General features: G+C 41.5%; 1 protein-coding gene across 13 annotated transcripts in view; it reads right to left on the bottom strand.

Annotated features, from left to right (window-relative positions):
• Positions 1–23,779, bottom strand: part of NRCAM (neuronal cell adhesion molecule) — a 287,773-nt gene that overhangs the window by 217,396 nt on the left and 46,598 nt on the right. For 12 of the 13 annotated variants that reach the window (XM_073898647.1, XM_073898653.1, XM_073898652.1 and 9 more), the window contains exon 2: positions 763–910. The exons of the other annotated variant lie outside the window; for it this stretch is intronic. The gene's annotated coding sequence lies outside the window, so the exon portion shown is untranslated. The remainder of the gene's footprint in view (positions 1–762; positions 911–23,779) is intronic. 13 annotated transcript variants of the gene reach the window in all.

The following is a 23,779-nucleotide window of genomic DNA, read 5'->3' as shown; positions in this document are numbered from 1 at the left end:
ATCTTTCAAGGGCCATTTCAGGGGTCACCTCCTCCAAGAAGCCTACTTTTACACACACAATCTCTGGCCGCAGGCTGCATTCAGTGTCTTTTTCATTCCTTAACGCACTCTCAATACATTTTCATCATATTGGAGTTGGTCATATCTAATTTGTCTGTCTCTTGCATTTGACAGATACTCCTTGAAGGTAAGGACTTATCACTTTTGCTTCTTGCGATCCTAGCAAAGTTTACAAAAATCAAAATAAAAGTTAATCAAACTATAAAGAAAAACAGATTGGAGGGTATAAGAGTATTTTGGAGGATTATAAATATTTGAAAATAGTAATTGTTTTTCTTATGCAAATAATACTTCATAGATAGATATTATTTTGTTTTATCCTTCAAAAATTCTAAAAGGCAGGGTAAGGCAAATATGAAGGCTCTCAGAAACCCTAAATACATAAGAAATTCCTCTGAGAGCAGAAATGTTATTGATTTTTTCAAGGTGCGTGCATGCATGCACGCACATGTGTTTGTGTTCAAATAAGTCTTCTTAGATCAGAGCTACAACTTCAAATAAATTCCTGTTGCATCAAAATAGCCACTTGAATTCCTTCATAACTACTAAAAAATTCTCCTGAAAAAGAAAAACTCTCAGTTCTTTGTAGAGAATTTTCAATTATCTATTCCCTTATTCACTCTTTTCCAAGAAGTAGATTTTAGAACACAGAACAGCTAATTTAGATTTCTAAAGACAAAGAGAGAACTGATTTGCTCTCACCTTCAAAAGATCCACTGGGGCCAAAAGTCTCCTGAAAGTTTCCCTGATGTTTGAAAGCTGTCCTTTTCTCAGAATGATGCCAACAGCTGAGAGCAAAGTCTTCAACAAACGGGGTAGTGGGTGCTGAGAAAGAATATCACAAGGATTCCTGAATAGGAAAAAAGAAAACAAAAAACAAAAATACAGAATAGTGTAAATTGTTTTGGGTTAGTTAATTCTATTAAGCTGATATTTCATTCTACCACCCTACTAAATTCGACAAGGGGAACTTACTACATATTAAATTCCATGATTAATTTTAACAACACATTTCTGTACTTAAAAACATCAATGTCTCAAGACTTTAAGCAATTTCATGGCCACAGGTAATGAAAACAGGTAACATAATTCCAATTACATTTTCGTGTAGGATAGGAGTTTGAATGACCCCTAAACAGCAGGAAACAACTGTGCACACAAATTAAAGAGGAAAAAAAGGCACTTGATCTTATTCTCCTCTAATACTTCATGGGAATACTGGTCGCTTTACAATCACATCAACACACAAGCTGTGGCTGGGAAGAATCTAATACCGACTGAAAAGAACAAACAGTGAAGGACGAAGTATTTGATCAAGGTTGACGATGTCAGGGAGGAACTCAGCAATGCAATTACATTTTAGAGGTGGCTTTGAAGTCAGTGAGAAAAGAAAGCATCTGGGAATAAAAGGGGGTTGCTAAACACATCACTGTAAGAAAACAAGCATACGGTTAAGGTAGAAAGACACGGAATGAAGCCTTCATTAAATGGAAACCACCTAATAGAAGTGCTGAATATTGTGTTTGTTTAATACCTCACTTTTAAGAGAAAGGGTAAAAATCACAGAAAAGAGTATTCAGAAACCTCTTTTAAACCAAAACTTGGGGTCAGTGTGCAGCGAGGAGAGCAGAAGGCAGGAGTGCTAGACCTGCTCCCAGCACTAAGGGTCTGACCTTGGGCATGCTAAGTGCTTCTCACCCTTGTGGGCACTTGGAGAGCTTATAGGAAGTATCACTGGCTTGGCTCCATCCAGGCCAAATAAATCCCTGACATGAAATGAGAATCTCAGGTGGGTTGGAGTCCAAGCACAGGCATTTTTTCCAAAGACGCAAAGTCAGAGAAGATGTTTCCAGATGGTTCATCTAGCTCGAACATTTGGCCTCTCCCTAATGGTTTGCACCTGATAATTCAAGTTTGTCTTAAAACAAATATGATTTAAATTAACAGTATCTAAAGTTTAAGACCCTAGAAAATTAAATAGTGCCCCAATTTTTGAGAAGAGGAGACTGGGGCTCTGAGAAGTATGGTGACATAGGCAAGGTCCAAGCAAAAGAACACCGCTAGGATGGAATCAAGTCTTCTGGGGAGATAATGTCAGGTCCTGAGTGGGGGCTGGACACAAGTTTCTCTCTGGCTGGGCCGGGAAGACCAGAAGACATGGAGCCACACACAGACTAGGGACTGATGCCATAGGCTCTCTGGGCTCCCATCCCTTACAGAATGATAAGGATAAAAAAGAATCCTATTAGCTAGATCACAGCACTTCATATGAGCTGGACACTATGCTAAGAAATCCTTCAATCCTCACAACATTCTCAGACCTAACTACTATTATTATAATAATTCATTTACAATTTACAAATGAAGAAATTGAAGCCAAGTGAGCTTAGTTTTATCTCTAGAAAGGGGGAACTAGACTTTTAACAAAGCTAGTCTCTCTCCCACCCATGTATTTCCTAGTGGGAATACAGTTAACAGAAAGTTGGAGGCAAGGCTACTGCTCCACTCTGTGTTGGCTTTGTCTTTTTTGGTCACAGTGCATTCTCACACTGGAAAGTGGCAACAGAGGCATCCTGGAGTCTTCCTGGTGCTTTCAGATTTTCTCAGATTAAATACTAATTTCTGTTGTTTGTGACAGGACTGACATTTTATGGAATGATTTTTATTCTCCCTTCACACACACACAAACACACCCACCATGCCTCACACATACATCACACACATACACACAAACACACCACATACATACCACGATATACCACATACATACCACACACACACACACCACACACATATACACAAACACACATACCCCACACACACCACACACAATCATACCACATATGCGTGCACACAAACACACACACACAACCACACCACATACACAACACATACACCACACACACAAACACACACCACACATACACACACACACTACATCACACATGTGCACACATATACTTCCAAATTAATAGAGTTTGAACAGTGAGATTTAATTACACTACTTTAGAGACTTCAGTTGCTTGGGCAACAATCTGATGATTCACCACGAAAATCTGCCCTAACTGACTCAGGCCATCATGAATCTGAGTTTAAAAGCCTAACTGAAGTATCTGGAACATCATTTACAATTCATTTGGAAAAAAATTATCAAACGTTCTTACACTCTCCTTCAATCATCTTGGAGAAGTATTCCTGTTGTAGTTTGCTGCCCCGTTACATTTACATTATGTAAATTATCTCCTTTCTTTAAATGGCATTGTTATTGACTATAAATAAAATCCAATTTACAAATATTCCACATATGAAATATATTTTATTCAAGAGGCTAAGGCAAAAACGCTACTGTTTCTGACACCTTAGGCATATCCTAATTATGTGGTGGCAGAATTATCTTCACGGCTCATTTTAGTAATAATGCAAAAAGATCATTTTCATTAGACCCTTCTGGGAAGAAATAAAAGAGTAGCAATAAAGATAAAAACACACAGTTTTGGGAATTGGAGGGGGCCTAGAAAGGTCACTGTATCCAACCACCTATCTGCCTATGGTCTTTCCATTTCAAGGGATTCTGTATGAGGTTGAGCCTCGCTTCCTGAAGCTTTCACTCATTGGTCCCAATTCTTGCCTTTGGAGACATATCCAGATTCACATTCTAATGTAAACTTCCCCACCACAGCCCACTGCTCCAAAAAGCAGGGGTAATCTGTGGTTTGAGCAGAGGTGGCCACTGACTGGACCAGGGGTGGGCATCTGACGCAGGGGTGTCCCACAGAGCTTGGGGGATGATCCATGAGGTAGCTTTGTGCACGGGTCCTGTCCCAGAAGAGAGATGATAATCAGCCATGTCAATCAAACCAGCTCTCTCTGGGATTTGGAGTAGATGTCAGGTGTCAGAGGAAAACCTCTGGAATATGCAGAGGGAAGCCGAAAGACCAAAAGAGGGATCATGAGAGAGAAGAGGCATCCCTGAGGTTGCCTGACCCTGATAACACCCCACTTTCCAGACCAAGACAAGGAAGCTGTGTGGTTAAGTCCTTACTCCTTAGGGGGCCCTGAGTCTCTGTTCTCTACAGCTCCAAACACGCCATACATATGGACTAAAATGGCAGCACCTCATTTACAGGCCATTCTTACAGCTGTGAGTCAGGTTGACAACGAAGATCTCCCTTATCTTTCTGACGGTATTGTTAGAACCAAGCAAAGGCTTTATTTTCACCCCATTAATATTTCACCTTTTTAAAATGGAGTTCATTATTCCAACTTGCCAAAAATTCTTGACTTCTCAATTCTGCCCTTCCAAAGTAGTCATTATGCCTTTCACCTTCGTGCCATCTACAAATTAGACAAGCATGCCATCTACAATGACGTCCATGCCATGACAAAAACACTAAATAAGGCACTATTTCACAGAGTGGTATTAAAAATAGCAAAAGCAAGACTATTAACAAATAAAAATGAATGTATGTATTTTATTTTATTATGTTAGTCACCATACATTACATCATTAGTTTTTGATGTAGTATTCCATGATAAAAATGAATGTATTTTAGTGTCAAGGTCATTACCTAAAATTAATAATTACCAATTCTTCAAATTGACTGCAAATCATCTTGAAGCTATAAATAGCTACATAAACTGATGTGACCAAACAATTCATCTGCTGGATAAAGGTTTTAACATTTAAGTTGGTAGAAATGGCAAAACCCAGAAGAATTAGATTCCAGCATCATTAGAGAAAATTAGGTCATAGTTGAGATAATTGGTAACATGAACTTTGTCGTTAGAATAATTACCTGTGCAGCAGACCAAGAAGTTATGTTTGAGAAACATATTGCAAAAACTGAGCCAAGTTAGCCCCATCCTTCCCAGAGGCAATCATGGAAATTAGCAGAATCTGTCATTTTAGGTCATCTGGTTTGCCCATGCCAAAGTGAAATTGTTCCCCAAAGATGTCAACTGCTTTGTCTAATTTAGCTTTCTGTAAGCTTCACAGGATCTCTCTTTATAGTAAAGAGCCCCACACTGAAAAGCTTTTTAAGTTCTCAAGTCTGCTTTTCTCAGTTTTTCTGTCTGCACCATTCCTGTCAGACCATGAAGCTGTGCAGTTTCTGCTGGTGATCAGTGTGCCTGCCTGGAACCACCCAACCTATCCTCACTGCTCTAACCGGACACTTCTGGTCCTCCCAGGACTGACTTTGTGAAGTAAGACTGGAAATCCTCAGAGGGAGAACCCCATGGGCCCCGTCTATAAAAAAAGCACGTGAGCGTGCGTGTAGATTTCCCGCCATCTCTGTTGAACAAGCAGAGGCCTTCCCTGACTTGCTTCTTTTTTCTCAGCTGTGCCGAATTGTTCAACTATTCATTCAACAATTACTGTTTGATCCACTGGGGTCAACGTACTGCCCAGGATGCCGCAAGATACACAAGGACAACAAAGACTCGGCAGCTTTTGCTCCAAGACAGAGATGAGAGCTAATAATACCATCTTGTGTTGTATGGCATTTTGTGATTTATTTTTCACAAATGTCATCTCCCTTGACATTGAAAAATAAGTATTTTTCTTGCCATCTTACAGATAAAAACAAAGCTTCAGTAAGGTTAGGTGAGTCATGAGTAATTCACTGCAGCTAGTAAGTGGCAAAACCAGGACTCCAGAGGTGAGCTTTGGGATTCCCAATCAACGTCACTCCCACCAACCCATGGGCGCATTCGTTTATGCAGACAGAATGACTACAGAACAACTTGTATTGAAAGTTTACTCCATACTGGGTACTTCGGGCATATATCTGATCTATATATTTGATAACGACTTTACGAGGTGGGTGATTTTATTATCCCATCCTACAGGAGGGAAAAGCGAGGACAAGGCGCAGAAAGGGAACAAATGGTCCAGCGTGGCATGGCTAGTAGGTGGCCAAGGGTGATAAACACCATGAGAGCAGGGCCACCCGGAAGAAATGAGGAGGAAGTCACTGGATCTGTTGCTAGGAAGGACGCTAAGAAAGTTTGGGAACGTTTTCTAGCATTTCCAGAACAGTGAGACTTTTCTTCTCTTGCAAATCCTGTGAGAAGACACTGGCATCAGAGACGAGAAAAACATGGCAGTTCCAAGAAAAGAAGGCCACGTGGCACTCCCCTTTCCCTCCACCATGGCTAGGGGCGTGTGAGTCACTTGATGGCACAGGGAGCTGCCAACACATGAAGGCCATCTGCTGCTTTAATACTTGCAATGTATATTTTCTAGTCTTTCAAATCCTTTAGCTAGATCCCGTGGGTTAAGCAAAGCAGAGAGAAGAGACCCTTGGCCTCTTGTTTGTGACTGCCCGGGAGGCTCACCAAGTGTGACGTAGCAGTTTGCCAGGACACCAACTGGAAACACGCAAACCTAATGGCTGCCCGGCACCCACACCTCAATGCGGTGTCCTTATTCTGAACCTGATTTCCGGTGTGAAAGGAGGGAGCCAGGAACAAAGGAAGTGTGCTCCAGCATTCTGTGAGTGGCTTTCATGGCCCAGAGGAGGGGCTGAGGTTCCTACACAAAGCTTCGGTTAATCCCACAATAATCCCACAAAGTGGCCATTATCGTACAGATTTTCTACATGGGCATATTAAGGCACCATATGCATCCCGAAGTCAGAGAGCCTGTCCATGTTGGAGATGGGATTTGAATGTGGTCTGTCTGTCCTGGTGCTATGGCATCCCTCTTATATTTCTGCTGATGTCATTGAACGAGCAAACAAATAAACCAAAACTTTGTGAGGAGAAGATGCTGAGAGATAAAACTTGAGTTAATGTTGGAAAGCCAATTAACTTTAGACATGAGGTACAGTCCCTGACTTATGATGGTTCAACTTAAGATTGTTTGACTTTACGATGGTATGAAAGCAATATGCATTCCAAATTGTGAATTTGGATTTTTTCCCGGGCCAGCGCTATCTTCTCGCAATGCTGGGCAGCGAGCTGCAGTTCTGCCGGCCATGCAATCACTAGGGTCAACAAGCCATATACATGTAACCATCCTGTACCCACACGACCATTCTGTTTGTCACTTTCGGTACAATATTCAATAAATTACATGAGAGAGTCAACACTTTATTACCAGATCGGCTGTGTGTTAGATGATTTTACCCAACCATCCACTAATGTAAGCATTCTGAGCACAAGCAAGGTAGGCCAGAGGCTAAACTGTGATGTTCGATAGATTAGGTGTAATAAATGCATTTTAGACTTATGATATTTTTGACTCACAATAGGTTCATCAGGACGTAACCCCATTGTAAGTTGAAGAAGATACATATATGCCAAAAAAAAAAAAATCAAAAAAAAAAACCACAGGGCACTTAGTGGAAACATGTCCCATGGGAAAAGCCAAACACGTTACAAATCTTTCCATATTCTTGAATTGAGACATGCCCTGAAGTCTCAGAAATCAGTCCCCACGGGGCCTGCTGTGTTCCTGGGAATTCAGAGGTAGAGGGAGAATCGTGTCAAAGACAGGAATAGGTCTGGCCTAGCAGCCAATGAAGCGTGTGACTGACACGCACGCTGTGAAGTGCCAGGAAACTGCAGGGGGGTCCCGCGGTGGGAGAAAGCACCTCTGGCTGGGACTGGGCAGTAAGTACAGCCCACCTCACTGAGCCCCGCGCAGTGGAAGAAAGGGGTGAAACTGAATGGTAACTGTAGGGGGCAGCGGAGATGCGGGGCACTTTTAGGCCAGAGGAGATATGAACGCATGTGTATACCATAAAGACAGTGGAATGAGGAGAGCAAGCGGGGCGGGGAAGGGGCGAGGTGAGGGGAGCCACCGGTGGCAACAGCGGTGGACAGAGCGCTGGCCAGGCGGGGCGGAGGGCTGGGTGCAAGGGATGCAGGTAGGGAGCCCCTGCCAGACTTCAACCACTTTACCTCAACATGAGAGGTGCGTGGGCCCATTTCAGGTCTTCTCCCACTTTGGAGAGAAGACTCCCCAGAAATGAGTTTTCAAGGACAAATGCAAGAGCCCCTCTGCAGAAACCTGCTTATTTTGCATATCACCCTGGCCTCTTGCTAAATCACAGTTGGAGTCAGTCAAAATGAAATGAAATGCCAACACACTTCAACAATAATACAAATGCCCTGCAACCTCGAACTTGAGTTTAATAGAATATACAAAACAAATTTGCTTTGATGACTCTGAAAAGCAACTGGGCCAGTTCCAACTTGAGCAGGGGTTTATTTATTTTGCGGAGCGCCATCATTATTCAAATCGCTGGAGAAGCACTTAGTGGGCGCCTGCTGGGTAACGCACAAGTTTGAAGCTGGAATGCTAATGATTTTTATTTTTGTACTTCATTTTGACTGGATTGTTTTATACAGGGTTTGATTTTTTATTTGGGGAAATTTTGCAGCTTTCAGTGGCATTTATTTTTTCTGATTAAAAAAGTGTTTTCATTTTTCAAAATATGAAAAGTACAGAAAAATTAAAAGAAAAAATTAAAATAGAATGTTTTCTCCAACCAGCAGAAATAAAAATTGTCAATGTTTTGGTCTTTATGTCTTCGTGTGTTTTATTTTTTCTGTATGTATGTGTGTCTGTGTACACATTTTTCAAAACAGAAGTGGTGTCATAAATTAAACTATTATTTAGTAACCTGCTCTATTCACCTAACAACCGAAAATGAACATTTCCCCAAGTCGTTAAATATCCTACAGTTTTGATGTCTGGGTAATAGTCTACCATGTAAATAAATCATATTCATTTAACCAATTTCCTAGTATGGGCCATTAATCCTATCCCATTTGGCTTTTTACATCATTTTCTAAAGATATACTGTTTTACTAGCACTGGCTGAAAAATAACCAATAAAGTTCTCTCTCTCTCTTTTTAAGATTTTACTTATTTATTTATTTTAGAGAGAAAAGAGAGAGTACGGGCAGGGGGAGGGGCCGAAGGAGGACAGAGAAAGAATCCCAGGCAGGCTCCAAGCTGACCACAGAGCCCGATGCGGGGCTCAATTTCATGACCCTGAGACTATGACCTGAGCAGAAATCAAGAGCCAGACGCTTAAACAACTGAGCCACTCAGGCACGCCACAACCAGTCAAGTTCTTACATAGTTGATACATGGAGCATTATTCAATTACAAATTCCATTTCCCTCACTGGGGTTGGTGAGCAGTTGACTTCAGGCTGGGTGCCTGCGCAAAGCAGCTCCAGCTCACATTCCCACCAGGTTCCCGGTGGGTCCTTCAGAGCCCTGCCCCTGTCCCTTGCTGTACATCTGCAGCTTGGTGGCCTGTTCCACCACGTTCGCCCAGATTACTGTGAAAAGCTTGAATTTTCCAATGAACCTATCAGAGCAGGACCCACGGACAAATGGTCCCCAGTCCCAGGTAATGTGTTAAGACAGCCCTTCCTGGGTCAGAGAGGTTGAGGGAAACACTGTTAGCCTGACATAAAAAACAGTAACATTTCTCATGGTCTTAATGGGTCATACTGTGTCTCAAAAGAGACAATGGGGTAGACTGGGAAATTGTAAGTAATTACTTTCATCGATGTTGTTATTATTAAAAATTAGATGAGAAGACCGTACCAGTGATATGCCTTAAGCAGCTCACAATTTTGAGCCTCTCCTGCGGCCTGTTCTCAGCCCTGCTGGCACTTAGGGGTCCACAGATGGTGCGGTCATTGCCTTGATTATGGTGATGGTGACACAGGAGAATACATAAGTCAAAACTCCTCACACTGTCCATTTTAAACATGTGCAGTTTGTTGTATGTTAATTATACCTCAATAAAACTGTTTAAAAAATGAAGACCCCCTCCCAAGTGCCCAAAACCCACACCTGAGAGTTCTATTTAATTGGTCTTGAGTGAGGCCCTTAACATGAAGTCGAGAATCACTGATCTGATATGTACTGGGGATGAAGAGTGCATTTATCCTGACGAGCACTGAGTACTGTACAGAATTGCTGAGCCATTATATTGTACACCTGAAACTAAGAGAACGCTGTATGTTACAGACCTCCATAAAAAAAGGGAAAGAAGATTCAATTATACCTTAAAAAATGCAAAAAAAATGAGCTGATGAATTGATGCGATTGATATGAGATTGGTAAGGATCTTTTTAAAGAAGTGATTTTTGTCACATTCAAGTGCAAACAATAACAAATCTGCTTTTTTAAAAAGTGCTACCCAGGAAAGAAATTCAGAGGCTGGCTTTAATAATTTGCGGTAATTCCTTAACCAAACTTTTAAGAGCCTATGGTGTACGAGGTACTCTTTGAGGCAGAGCTTAAATCATGTGTATGCATGAAACTGGTAACTTTTTATGAGCCCAACGTTCTCTTGAGTGGATTCAAACTAAATTAAATTCACAAACTAGTTTAAACATTTATTTGTCTAAGAAAAGCTAAAGACAGGAAATGTAAAAATGAACCTGTTACGGCCCCAGAGCGTGATCACGGATTCTCTATGAGAGTGGTTCAAATCCAGGAGGTTTTGTTCCATTTGCCAAGCCATGGAGCTACCCACAGGCTTTTAGCAAGAATGTGGGAAAAGCTGTCCCAGAAAACTGGAAGCTTCCTGCCAGAGGGCACCATCATCCCCTCCTGACATTTGAGGCTCCATGCCATGGCTCCGTCTATAGATACCAAGACGGCTTCACATCCATAATAAGATAGCCAAGCCCTTTCATTAGAGAAAATTAATATTCAATATCCACTCACATATGTCTTTACTCTGTTATTAATAAGAAACTTTGAACATAATTAGTATTGGCTTTGAGTGCAGTTTAGAACTGCACCCAGCTGGAAAGGAGCCATGGAGCTGAGTTTCATTCTTCTCTGAGGCTGAACACTCTCTCAAAGGGATTAGAAGAAAAAGAAATGGAACCATTCAGGAAGAAATGGTCTCCGAGAGTTAACTGGGATGACGGTGTGTGGTAGGGGAGACAGAACTGTGGCTGTCCAGGGCATGGCCCTTCTTGGTTCTTGTCACCTCCAGTCTCCACAATGTGCCACAAAATGAAATCAGAGCAATGAAGCCTCTGGGTCAGGGAGTGATGTGACGTGTCTGGGGAGCAGCTCAGGGTGAGGCAGGATGCCAGACACCTGGTCAGGTGAAAAAGGAGAAAAGCAGCAGACTGCCATGGAGGGACACGACCCCTTTCAAAGAAATGCATAAATGAACACCAGGCAGGAAGTCAAGAGCAAAGTCAGGGTCGATAAGTACAGAGTAGTATAAGAAATGTGAACAGGGATAAGGTAGGATTTCCAGACTGCTGACCACTATCACCACTTCAGCTAAAATGAAGCCATATTGAACTTGCTTTTTCCTCAAGAGAAATGGATGAAATATTTTATATCCCTTACAGGAAAAAGATAAGATCAACTTGCAGCTCACTTTCAATAAGCAGCCCTTCATAGCTCCCTCCTACTAACAGCCTTTGACAACTATACTCATACTAAAACCTGGGGTTCCCCTCGATACTTCCTCCCCAAATTTCCCCATCTATCTGACACCCACTATTGGCCTCTTTAGATCCAATGCCTGGAGCACACATCAATTCCATTTCATCCCTGACACCATCTCTCAGCTCACCCCAGTCTCTAAGCACTGTGCCTGAGGACCAGGTCACCCCATCTTCATCCCAATGCCCAGCTAGGGGTCCAGGAACATGATGTTCTCTGGAGGGTGGCACAGTGCCTTAGCCCCCCACCCCCAACACATACACACACACACACACACACACACATTGTTCTAAGTGTCCCCTTATGAGAGACCTGTGATGATGAGAAATTCAACTTTAACACAATTTCCCCCAAGCAAAATTAATCCTCACCAATCACAGAAACTGTGAATACTTGCCAGATAAAATAATATGCATAGATTTCTGGAGGCAACTGAGATTCTACACTATCCTTATCATAACTCCTAGTTCTCACCACCAAACTCAAAACCAAAAAGAAAAAAAATTATATTCTATTATACTTTCTTAAAAAAAAACAAAAACAAAAACCCTATGTTTGGTTGACTGAGTTCCCACTAAATCATGCCAGGTGTGTGTCTCACCTTTGGCTTATTTCTGCCACTGCCCTGGGTTGGTTTTTAAATCATTACAAAAAGCAGAGTGCTTTAAAAAAAAAAAAAATACAGGCAGACTCACAAGAACCTGCTTGCCACACAGATTTCTAACTCAGGAAACTCCCAAATCTGTAGTCCTATGTTGCATTCTAGTCCACCTGCTACAACTAAGTAGACCCTACAATTCAAGTTACAAACTTTATTAAAGTATAGATAAAAAATGCAAGCCCATGTATATATACTAAATAGTCCCTGATCAAGTTTTGGTCTGTGTTGTTGTAATGTGACTCATGTCACTGCAACTGTATTTCCCCAACTTTCTTACAAAGAAAAATCCTCTTAAGAGTGATTTCAACCTAAGGTGATACTCACCATACGGACCTTTAAAACATTACAAGCCATCTCACATGAAGACTGGAGGATAATTTTCTTGGAGAAGGGATGAAGGTGAAACATGAGAGTGTCCGCTTTAAAAATCTGATGGGTTTCCAGGAGTGCAATGGTTGGCAATCCTCACTGCACATGCAACCCCCTGGGGCACTTGTAGAAATGAGCTGATGCTTGGGCCCCATTCCCAGGGACTTAATTGGTCCAGGGTGGGGACCAGCCTTGATCAATTTTTAAAGCTCATTCTAATGTGTATTAGAGGCAAACCTTCCCCCCAGGTGGATTTTACTTCAATAGAGCACTAAGAACTTTATAATCAGCAAAGCTGTTCAAGGAAAGAACACATCACCTCAAGGTGGGGGTGAGCCCTGTCGAAGGATGGGAGGAGGGGTCACATGTCTAAGCCCCTCTCAGACACGGGGCAGAAAGGGGTCCTCAGGTCTTTGAAACTGATTTTTTTCTACATACTAGTTCTACATACTAGTTCCACCTGGGGTCAGTATTTAAGTTAGAGTAAGAAAAGAAAAATGTCTCATTTGCAATGTCCTGCTTATAACAAAACAGGTTTTCTATAATCTTTCATCTTGTCCACATAAAACTTGTTAATCTGCACAATAAAATCAAAGTGTTATTCTGTTTTCAGTATTCATCTATTTTTAAAAAAACCTTTCCTTGTACAATGAGTTACATTATAATATTCTGATTTTTTTTACTCTTTTCTGACTTTCCACCACTTCTGCCTATAAAAGGCCTTTTTAAATCAGCTGGCATTTGTTTTTCTTCAGTTCATAAAAAAGGAATTCCTCATCCTAAGTGTTCTGTGAGATGTCGTTGGTACAGAACTACCTATGGCTTCCCTCCCAATTATCCTTCCGTTTTCTCCTTCTTTATTCTTAAGCATCAACATGAACAGTTCCTCTGACCCTTTCTGGGAGATGAACTTCGGTTCTTATTGAAGGATGATACCTTTGCAGGGTTTTTCCCCCTTAAATTAGGCAAGGGAATACATACAGAAGCAAAGAGAATAAATGGGATTTTTTTTTCTTTTCTTTCTTTCTTTTTTTCTTCTAGATTTGCTCTTTATTTCTTATATCACCGGGCTGATACTATGTATGCTGTTTTACAACTTGAATTTTCAGTGTGTCTTGAGACCCTTCCACACCAGTACAGACAGGTCTATTTCTTGTAACAGACATATAACATGATGCGCTTGCCCGATACACCTCTGTTATCTGTTCCACTGTGGACAGATATTTCAATTGAACTCATTTTAACTACTAGAAACAACATTGCAATGAATAACTTACAAATATATTACAAATTCCCCAAAAATGGAATTTCTAGGTCAATAATTTGCATTTCAAATTTTGATAAAAATATCGAACTGACTTCCAAGAGGGCTGTGAGTATTTAAACACTTAAAAGAATGTATAAGAAAACTGTTTCTCCACTTCTTTGCCAACACTAGATACCATCAACTTTAATTTTTTTTTTAATCTCAAAAGCAAGGCCCCTTTATGTTTTGCCAAAATTTGGATTGTGAGCCAAAGTAGAGATAGCAATTTCCTAGATTGTTGTTACATTTATTTAAAAAGTAATGAAGCTAAACTATCATAGCAGATGTCTAAAATCTACCCCGAAACCTAGCGTTTTGCTTAGATTCTAGGATTCTGACCTTTACAGACAACTAACTCCCTCCTCCTTACAAATCCTCACAGTTACAGCCCTTAAAAGACAACTCAAAACTCACCTTCTCTAGGAAGCTTTCTTTGATTAATTCCCTTGATCTCACATTTTTTTTAATCTTTCCTCTACTCTGATCCTTCAGTACTTACTTAGTTTGTGTTAACTCTTAAATCCCCCTTTGTCTATCCCAATAATACCAGTAAGGTAGAAACACAGAAGGCCAACAGAAATGAATAAAGGTTTTTCAATATTTATTATATTTAGTTACTACACTAATACCTATTTATTGGGTGCATATCAGACTCACTTTAGGTGCTTTTCCACATCTGTCTGCCCCTCCCCACACTGTTTCTCTGGCTGCTTGCTCTATGTAAAGTCCCTACCCTTGCTGCCCTCTTGTCTCCTAACACTGCCCCATGCCTCAGTCTCTCTAGGGGTGATGGCTCTGGCTCAGTCATGATTGTGTCATGATTGTGTGGCAAGAGCTACGGCAGCGCAGGCTCCTCCCACCACGTCAGGACTCTTAGGGAGCACCATGCTGTGGGGTAGAGGATCTGGCTGACCCCCAGGCTGACCACAGGGGCCGGATAACAACCTGGAAGCAGGAATTAAAGCCCAAGGGGGTAACCTTGGCCAGTGAGAGACAGGAAACAAGAAGGAGCCAAAAGACTAATTCCTTGCCTTTCCTCCTGTGACAGACTATTGTGAGAGACAGGGCTTCCGAAGACCTGTCTGCAAGTCAATGTAATGTCACAGAGCTTTACTGGCTGTGCTTTCATGAGAAGCTCTGAGCAGTGTGGTAGCTCCTTACCTTGCTTCCCCTAGTCCCTCACCACTGCTGTTCTGGAATTGTACCTCCTCCTAAAACCTTCCCATGTGAGTTCTGCCTCAGAGTCTGTTTTCTAGAGAGCTCAAGCCAGGACATACCTATACCTACTAGCTATAGAAACACTGCACTATACATTAGCCTAGCCCCGGAAGGGGGACAAAAGACAGACAGAAGCAACCAATTCCGTCCCCAGCAATCTCACTGGAGAGGCAAGACAGCCACACATGTAACCATAAATGAAAAAGACGACATGACGGATGGGAAAACCCAGAGTGAATAGAATAAAGGGATAAACTGTGCAGAGGTTTAGGAAATGGGAACTATTTTATAGTACTCTTTGAACGGGGCATACAATCAATACGAAAAGTATTCACAGAGAAGAGGGAGAGCCTCAGCCGATCCTAGGGAGGAGGGAGGGGGGAAGATGCGGCAGGGGTGTGCTGTGCAGAAGGGCGAGGACACCAAGGACGGCGTCTGGTCCAGCAGACGGGCTTGGTGGGCAGTAGCAGGACAAGCCCCGGGGTCAGAGCCGAGGACTGTGGAAGCACAGCGCAGAGGTCTTGAGGGTAAAGGACATTTCCACAATAGAGCTGATGTCTTCATTCTCTCTGGAGGGTAAATAAAGTCCATGTAACCTCTCTAGCCTCTCCCACCCCTCCCTTACCCCGGATCTCCCAGCCAGCAAGGAGGGGGCCTTTACTGGACAGGCTCTGCCTGCTGTGGGCCCAAGAGGAAGACAATGTCCAAAGGAGGGAGGAGACTGGGAAGCCCTTGGGGGCTGCACATGTAACCACTTCTCACATCAGCTCAGACTGTAACAAAGCTAGCCTTTCTTTCTCCATCTCTCTGGTTTTGTGCCGTGTCTCTCAACTGGTGCAAACTTAGGCGGTGCAGTGGGGGGTGGTGGTGGCAGGGAACAGGAATATTATTTAATGACTCCCTAATTGACTTAGACCTTTGAAGCATGATGCAATGAAAAACGTAATAAAAGAGATAATAAACGCTTCTTAATGACGTGGTTGTCCCACATCCTAATTTCTGCCCATCAAAAGGAAATGAGTTGGGCTCTGCGGCTTCCATGTGGTTTCTCTCATGTGGTTCTTGTGCCCTCCGGGGTTTTTTGCAGTGGGCTTCCCTGGCTATACTTCTGCCGTGGAGTTTCTTTTTCCCTCTGAGAGACATCACAAGCATTTCAGAAATGTTCTGCTGGTTTTCCTCACCCCAGAAGAATGACTCTTCCCTGACTGAATGGGGCAGGCAACTCACGTGAGTCCATCTCTCCACACCAGCACGACCAACATATTCATCTTCATTTAGCAAGGATCACTACTGGAGATTTAAATCACAGGTTTGCTTTAAATAAAACTGCAAGTGCAATTCTAGGAGTAAGAAACACAGAAAAGACAACACATTTCTGTGATAGTACCATAGTGTCTAACAGTACCTTACAGATGTTTGGAGACATTCCAGTAAAATTGACATGGTTGTCAATGCTAGATGGAATTGCCTCTGGGGGCAAAAAGAAAAGATTAACCTTTAGGCAGGTGGTGAAGAAACCTGCTTTACTAGCACTTACTAGCACTCGCTTTGTCATCATTCCTCTGATCAGAGAGATGTTTCTAAGGCAGCAGGTCACACATTCTGGCTAGAAGGCAATCACAGAGGGATCTTTTTTCTTTCATTTTATATCCAACTGCCTACCTCTCTGGGAAAGAAACAAATAATAATAATAAAGTCTTTCTTAACTAGACAGATTAATACGCAAAGGAAAATCTTAGGCTTTTGTAATATGCTTTTCCAAAATCTGAATTTCATGTCTGTGTCGCTGAAGGCCTGGGACCGCCTCCAACAAAGCAGAATGAAAACAGTCAAAGGGGAAGGAAACCTGCATGACATTGCAGGGGTGCTTTACAACAGTCCCCTACCGTTTCAGCTCCACGCCGTTCACTCCTCTGCTCAATTAACTGACAACATTACCAACATGCATCCTCCCAGGAAGTCTCCTAGTTTGGGGACATCCATTTTCAGGTGTTGCTATTGTTTCCATGGGTCATTTATTTCAGTTTCCCATCTTCCCTTAAGAGTAACTGACTGAGAGGTGCCTGGATGGCTCAGTGGGTTACGCGTCAAACTCTTGGTTTCTGCATCCAACTCTTGGTTTCTGCTCAGGTTGTGATTCAGGGACATGAGATCAAGCCCCATGTTGGGCTCCAGACTGAGCATGGAGCCTGCTTAAGATTCTCTCTCCCTCTCCCTTTGTATCCCCACCCTGCCATGTGCACTCTCTTTCTAGAAAAAAAAAAAAAAGAGAGAGTAATTGACTGAATGCCTCCTGATTTCTTTGCCATACAACATGCTTCTCACAATTTGATCAAATAACACTGGTGCTTCTAGGGATACTTAAACCTAACAGCCAACAATAGCCTATTATAACTGCTCTGGAGAAAAGAATTTTCTGGCAAGTGAAGTAAATATTCTAGCAATGCAATTAACTGGGAGTTCACGTCACAATCACTTACAGAATTGTTTTTCCTTTTTACTCAGACACACAGACCTCAACCTCAAAATCACTGGGCACTTCCTTTTCTTGTCTATTCTTTACTTCTTTTACAACTTGCAGAGCTGATGCTTCTGGATGTAGCTGGTTAAACACCTGGTGACAGCCACTCACTCTTTGTCTTTCTGATATCATGGCAGCCCTTGAGCCAAAATGACTTTCCCACAATGTGCACACAACGTGCGGCAGTTCTCAATGTCTCCCACCAGACTGCAACCACATCAGTGCCAAAAGCTACCATCACTCACGCTGAGCCAGTGGGCTTCACATGGATTTCAGCAGAGACACAAAAGCATGGCCCTCTGGAAGCCACATCCATAGAAGCTACACCTGGGACACACAGAACAAGAAACCGCCACCAAGTGATTGGGAGAGATGGCCTCTCACCTCCTTGAGGACCCACAGATCTGCACTGCACGTCTTCGGTCTTCCCCAAAGTTAAAGGCCGGGGCAAGAGGACTCGCTGGCTTATGTTTCTGAACTAGAGAATCTGTCACCACACAAAATATTTCTGTGTTTCCATGAAGCATACACTCCCAAAGCATATTTCGAGAAGAAAGACAAGCCAACTCACGGAACACATGTGGATGAGTTTCTCCAGGAAACCGGTAGCTGGTATGATCTCAGGATGAGAGTTACACTGAAGAAGATGGTAATGTATGGGATGTGTGGTGGTGCTCAGTCTTGAAGTGGTCAGCCCCACAGCCTGAGCCATGACAGCTGCATTGGTCTGACCACCCCTACTAGGGGTACTTGTCTAGTCCATATCTGGTGTATGTGCAATCACTTGCTAAACACCGAAGCACTTAGTACACTACCAGCCTCATTTTCTAGTTATAGTCAAAGCCCATATTTAACTTCATTGATCGAAAACATTTAATATAATGTTAACATTTGTATATAACCATGTAGATTTTTTCAAACTTATTTTCCAGGATGAAAATTTATTTGATCATCAGTCTTATGCCTTCTGATTATGACACAAATACTTTCCAGCAACTCAGTGGCGAACAAAAATCATCTTCAAAATGCTGCTCTGATTTTTGAAAATTACTTGGAGAGTTTTTCAGAAGTGATTCTACCCTACCCATAACCTCTAAAAATATCTCCCAGCCCTTTTGATAATGAGAGGCACTATGGATGCTTAATTAGTTTTGCAAAAAAAACTGCAGTGTGTCTATCCTGGTTAGTGCTTATCATATGGATTTTTTTTTTTTTATCCTTCTCTGATTCATTGGTTCACTTTTTTTTTAAAGTAAAAGAACTGCTGTCATCCCATAACTGTTCTTACAAGATAACATTAGTAATTGTGTTCTCACAATATGCTTCTCATCTGGCAGCTAATTTCCCCAGGGGGTGCTGGGATGTTTTATTTTCAGATAATCTCCAATTAGCTTCTTCTCTCTATAATCCTGCTCAGCTCACATTCACAATTTTCTCCTGTATAGCCCCCTCCTCTTAACATACTTCTCCTCCCCTTAACATACTTCAAGGAAGATATATGATTTACACTGTTTATAATTCTGCCTCACGATTTGCTCGCTCACCTACTTGCAAGAGATTTTAGATTTTAACGCCCCAAATCCAAATCAAATAAAATAGAACATCAGGTTTATCAAATGTTGCTCTTCCCAGGTAAGCTCACTCAGCGTTCAATCTCTTTATGAGTCTGAAAGGGGATTCCTGAGATCCATATTACATATGATCCTGATAAATAAGACATGCCAAGGACGGAGAAGTGAGAGTATACCCAGGTGCTCCCACTTCAAAGACACCCCTTTCCCCACAAGAAAGTTACATGTACCCACTCCTGTGTCAACACCAAAAATGCCTCCAGATAGGACAAAAACTTTTTATGTCCAAACTACAGATACGATTTGAAACAGGGCATGTAAATAATGACTTAACTTTGTGCTAATGGATTAAAGTTGGGTCCTTTCTTGAGAATGGGTTGTGATCCTGGGGGCATGTCTGGTGGTATCAAGTCTCTCCAAGAGCCCCAGAGAGGAAGAGAGAAGAGCAAAGGAAAGGGAAGCTGGGGCCCGGGAATGAACTTCACTTCATTTTCCATTTGTATGAATCACAGATCATCTTCCAGTTATTCATTAACAAATAAGGTACTTAAGTATTTACATAATGCTTCAATTTCATATATATTACATATATTTAAATTTGTAGGCACTTGCGTCTACAAAAGTTATGTCCTTTTATAACATCTGTGCAAGATTGAGGAATCTGGGGGAAGAAAAACAGAAGTGGCGTGATGTATTGATCTTATCTTTATTTGGCTTTAGTCAATATTTACTTCCTCCATCAATCATTAAAAATACCTGTTCCAAAGAGGTAGTACCGTCAGCCAGGGATCTACTCAATACGGACATTAGTACGATGTTGGACCTAGAGCTCAGAATCATGACTTTAAAGATACTAGCTGGGCTTGAAAAAAGCATGGAAGTTATTAGAGAAACCCTTTCTGGAAAAATAAAAGAACTGAAATCTAACCAAGTCGAAATCAAAAAGGCTATTAATGAGGTGCAATCAAAAATGGGGGCACTAACTGCTAGGATAAATGAGGCAGAAGAGAGAATCAGCAATATAGAAGACCAAATGATGGAAAATAAAGAGGCTGAGAAAAAGAGAGAGAAACAACGACAGAATCACGAGGGCAGAATTCGAGAGATAAGCGATACAATAAGACGAAACAACATTAGAGTAATTGGGATCCCAGAAGAAGAAGAAAGAGAGACAGGGGCCGAAGGTATGTTGGAGCAAATAATAGCAGAGAACTTCCCTAATGTGAGGAAGGAAACAGGCATCAAAATCCAGGAGGCACAGAGAGCCCCTCTCAAAATCAGTAAAAATAGGTCAACACCCCGACATCTAATAGTAAAACTTACGAGTCTGAGACAAAGAGAAAATCCTGAAAGCAGCTCGGGAGAAGAGATATGTAACCTACAATGGTAGCAATATTAGATTGGCAACAGACCTATCCACAGAGATCTGGCAGGCCAGAAGGGACTGGCATGATATCTTCAGAGCACTAAACGAGAAAAATATGCAGCCAAGAATACTATATCCAGCTAGGCTCTCATTGAAAATTGAAGGAGAGATAAAAAGCTTCCAGGACAAACAAAAACTAAAGGAATTTGCAAACACGAAACCAGCCCTCCAAGAAATATTGAAAGGGCTCCTCTAAGCAAAGAGAGAGCCTAAAAGCAGCATAGATCAGAAAGGAACAGAGACAAACACAAGACCCATCGATATGCTGTCTGCAAGAGACTCATTTTAGACCAAAAGACACCCCCAGATTGAAAGTGAGGGGGTGGAAAACCATTTACCATGTTAATGGACACCAAAAGAAAGCTGGGGTGGCAATCCTTATATCAGACAAATTAGATTTTAAAACAAAGACTGTAATAAGAGATGAGGAAGGACACTAAATCCTACTTAAAGGGTCTATCCAACAAGAATATATAATAATTGTAAATATCTATGCCCCTAACATGGGAGCAGCCACTTTTATAAGGCAATTAATAACAAAAGTGAAGAAACACATTGACAACAATACAATAATAGTGGGGGACTTTAACACCCCCCTCACTGAAATGGACAGATCATCTAAGCAAAAGATCAACAAGGAAATAAAGACTTTAAATGACACACTGGACCAAATGGACTTCACAGACATATTCAGAACATTCCATCCCAAAGCAACGGAATACACATTCTTCTCTAGTGCCCATGGAACATTCTCCAGAATTGGTCACATCCTAGGTCACAAATCAGATCTCAACCGGTACCAAAAGATTAGGATTATTCCCTGCATGTTTTCAGACCACAATGCTTTGAAACTAGAACTCCATCACAAGAGGAAAGTCGGAAAGAACTCAAATACATGGAGGCTAAAGAGCATCCTACTAAAGAATGAATGGGTCAACCAGGAAATTAAAGAAGAATTATAAAAATTCATGGAAACCAATGAAAATGAAAACACAACTGTTCAAAATCTTTGGGATACAGCAAAGGCAGTCCTGAGAGGAAAGTATTATAGCAATACAAGCCTTTCTCAAGAAACAAGAAAGGTCTCAAATACACAACCTAACCCTACACCTAAAGGAGCTGGAGAAAGAACAGCAAATAAAGCCTAAACCCAGCAGGAGAAGAGAAATAATAAAGATCAGAGCAGAAATCAATGAACTAGAAACCAAAAGAACAGTAGAACAGATCAACGAAACTAGGAGCTGGTTCTTTGAAAGAATTAACAAGATTGATAAACCCGTGGCCAGACTTATCAAAAAGAAAAGAGAAATGACCCAAATCAACAAAATCATGAATGAAAGAGGAGAGATCACAACCAACACCAAAGAAATACAAACAATTATAAGAACATATTATGAGCAACTCTATGCCAGCAAATTAGAGAACCTGGAAGAAATGGGTGCATTCCTAGAGATGTATCAACTACCAAAATTGAACCAGGAAGAAATAGAAAACCTGAACAGACCTATAACCACTAAGGAAATTGAAACAGTCATCAAAAATCTCCCAAGAAACAAAAGCCCAGGGCCAGACGGCTTCCCGGGGGAATTCTATCAGACATTTCAAGAAGAATTAATACCTATTCTCCTGAAACTGTTCCAAAAAATAGAAATGGAAGGGAAACTTCCAAACTCATTTTATGAGGCCAGCATTACCTTGATCCCAAAACCAGACAAAGACCCCATCAAAAAGGAGAATTACAGACCAATATCCTTGATGAACATGGATGCAAAAATTCTCACCAAAATACTAGCCAATAGGATCCAACAGTCCATTAAAAGGATTATTCACCACGACCAAGTGGGATTTATTCCTGGGTGCAAGGCTGGTTCAACATCCGCAAATCAATCAACGTGATACAATACATTAACAAAAGAAAGAACAAGAATCATATGATCCTCTCAATAGATGCAGAAAAAGCATTTGACAAAGTACAACATCCTTTCTTGATCAAAACTCTTCAGAGTATAGGGATAGAGGGTACATACCTCAATATCATAAAAGCCATCTATGAAAAACCTACAGCGAATATCATTCTAAATGGGGAAAAGCTGAGAGCTTTTCCCCTAAGGTCAGGAACGCGGCAGGGATGTCCACTATCACCACTGCTATTCAACATAGTATTAGTAGTCGTAGCCACAGCTATCAAACAACAAAAAGAAATCAAAGGCATCCAAATCGGCAAAGAGGAAGTCAAACTCTCACTCTTTGCAGATGATATGATACTGTATGTGGAAAACCCAAAAGACTCCACCCCAAAACTGCTAGAACTCATACAGGAATTCAGTCAAGTAGCAGGATATAAAATCAATGCACAGAAATCAGTGGCATTCCTATACACCAACAACAAGACAGAAGAGAGACAAATCAAGGAGTCTATCCCATTTACAATTGCACCCAAAACCATTAGATACCTAGGAATAAATCTAACCAAAGAGGCAAAGGATCTGTACTCAGAAAACTATAAAATACTCATGAAAGAAATTGAAGAAGACACAAAGAAATGGAAAAACGTTCCATGCTCATGGATTGGGAGAATCAACATTGTGAAGATGTCAATGCTACCTAGAGCAATCTACACATTCAATGCAATCCCCATCAAAATACCATCCACTTTTTTCAAAGAAATGGAACAAATAATCCTAAAATTTCTATGGAACCAGAAGAGACCCCGAATAGCCAGAGGAATCTTGAAAAAGAAAAGTAAAGCTGGCGGCATCACAATTCTGGACTCAAGCTCTATTACAAAGCTGTCATCATCAAGACAGTATGGTACTGGCACAAAAACAGACGCATAGATCAATGGAACAGAATCGAGAGCCCAGAAATGGACCCTCAACTCTATGGTCAACTTATTTTTGACAAAGCAGGAAAGAATGTCCAATGGCAAAAAGACAGTCTCTTCAACAAATGGTGTTGGGAAAATTGGACAGCCACATGCAGAAGAATGAAACTGGACCATTTCCTTACACCACACACAAGAATAGACTCCAAATGGTTGAAAGACCTAAACGTGAGACAGGAGTCCATCCAAATCCTAAAGGAGAACACAGGTAGCAACCTTTTCGACGTTAGCCGCAGCAACTTCTTCCTAGAAACATCGCCAAAGGCACGGGAAGCCAGGGCAAAAATGAACTATTGGTATTTCATCAAGATA

This window comes from Callorhinus ursinus, unplaced genomic scaffold, assembly GCF_003265705.2.
Source record: "Callorhinus ursinus isolate GAN/ISIS: 27379988/994484 unplaced genomic scaffold, GSC_fseal_2.0 scaffold12, whole genome shotgun sequence".
Lineage (NCBI taxonomy): Eukaryota > Metazoa > Chordata > Mammalia > Carnivora > Otariidae > Callorhinus > Callorhinus ursinus.
This window is presented reverse-complemented; position numbering and strand designations above follow the sequence as displayed.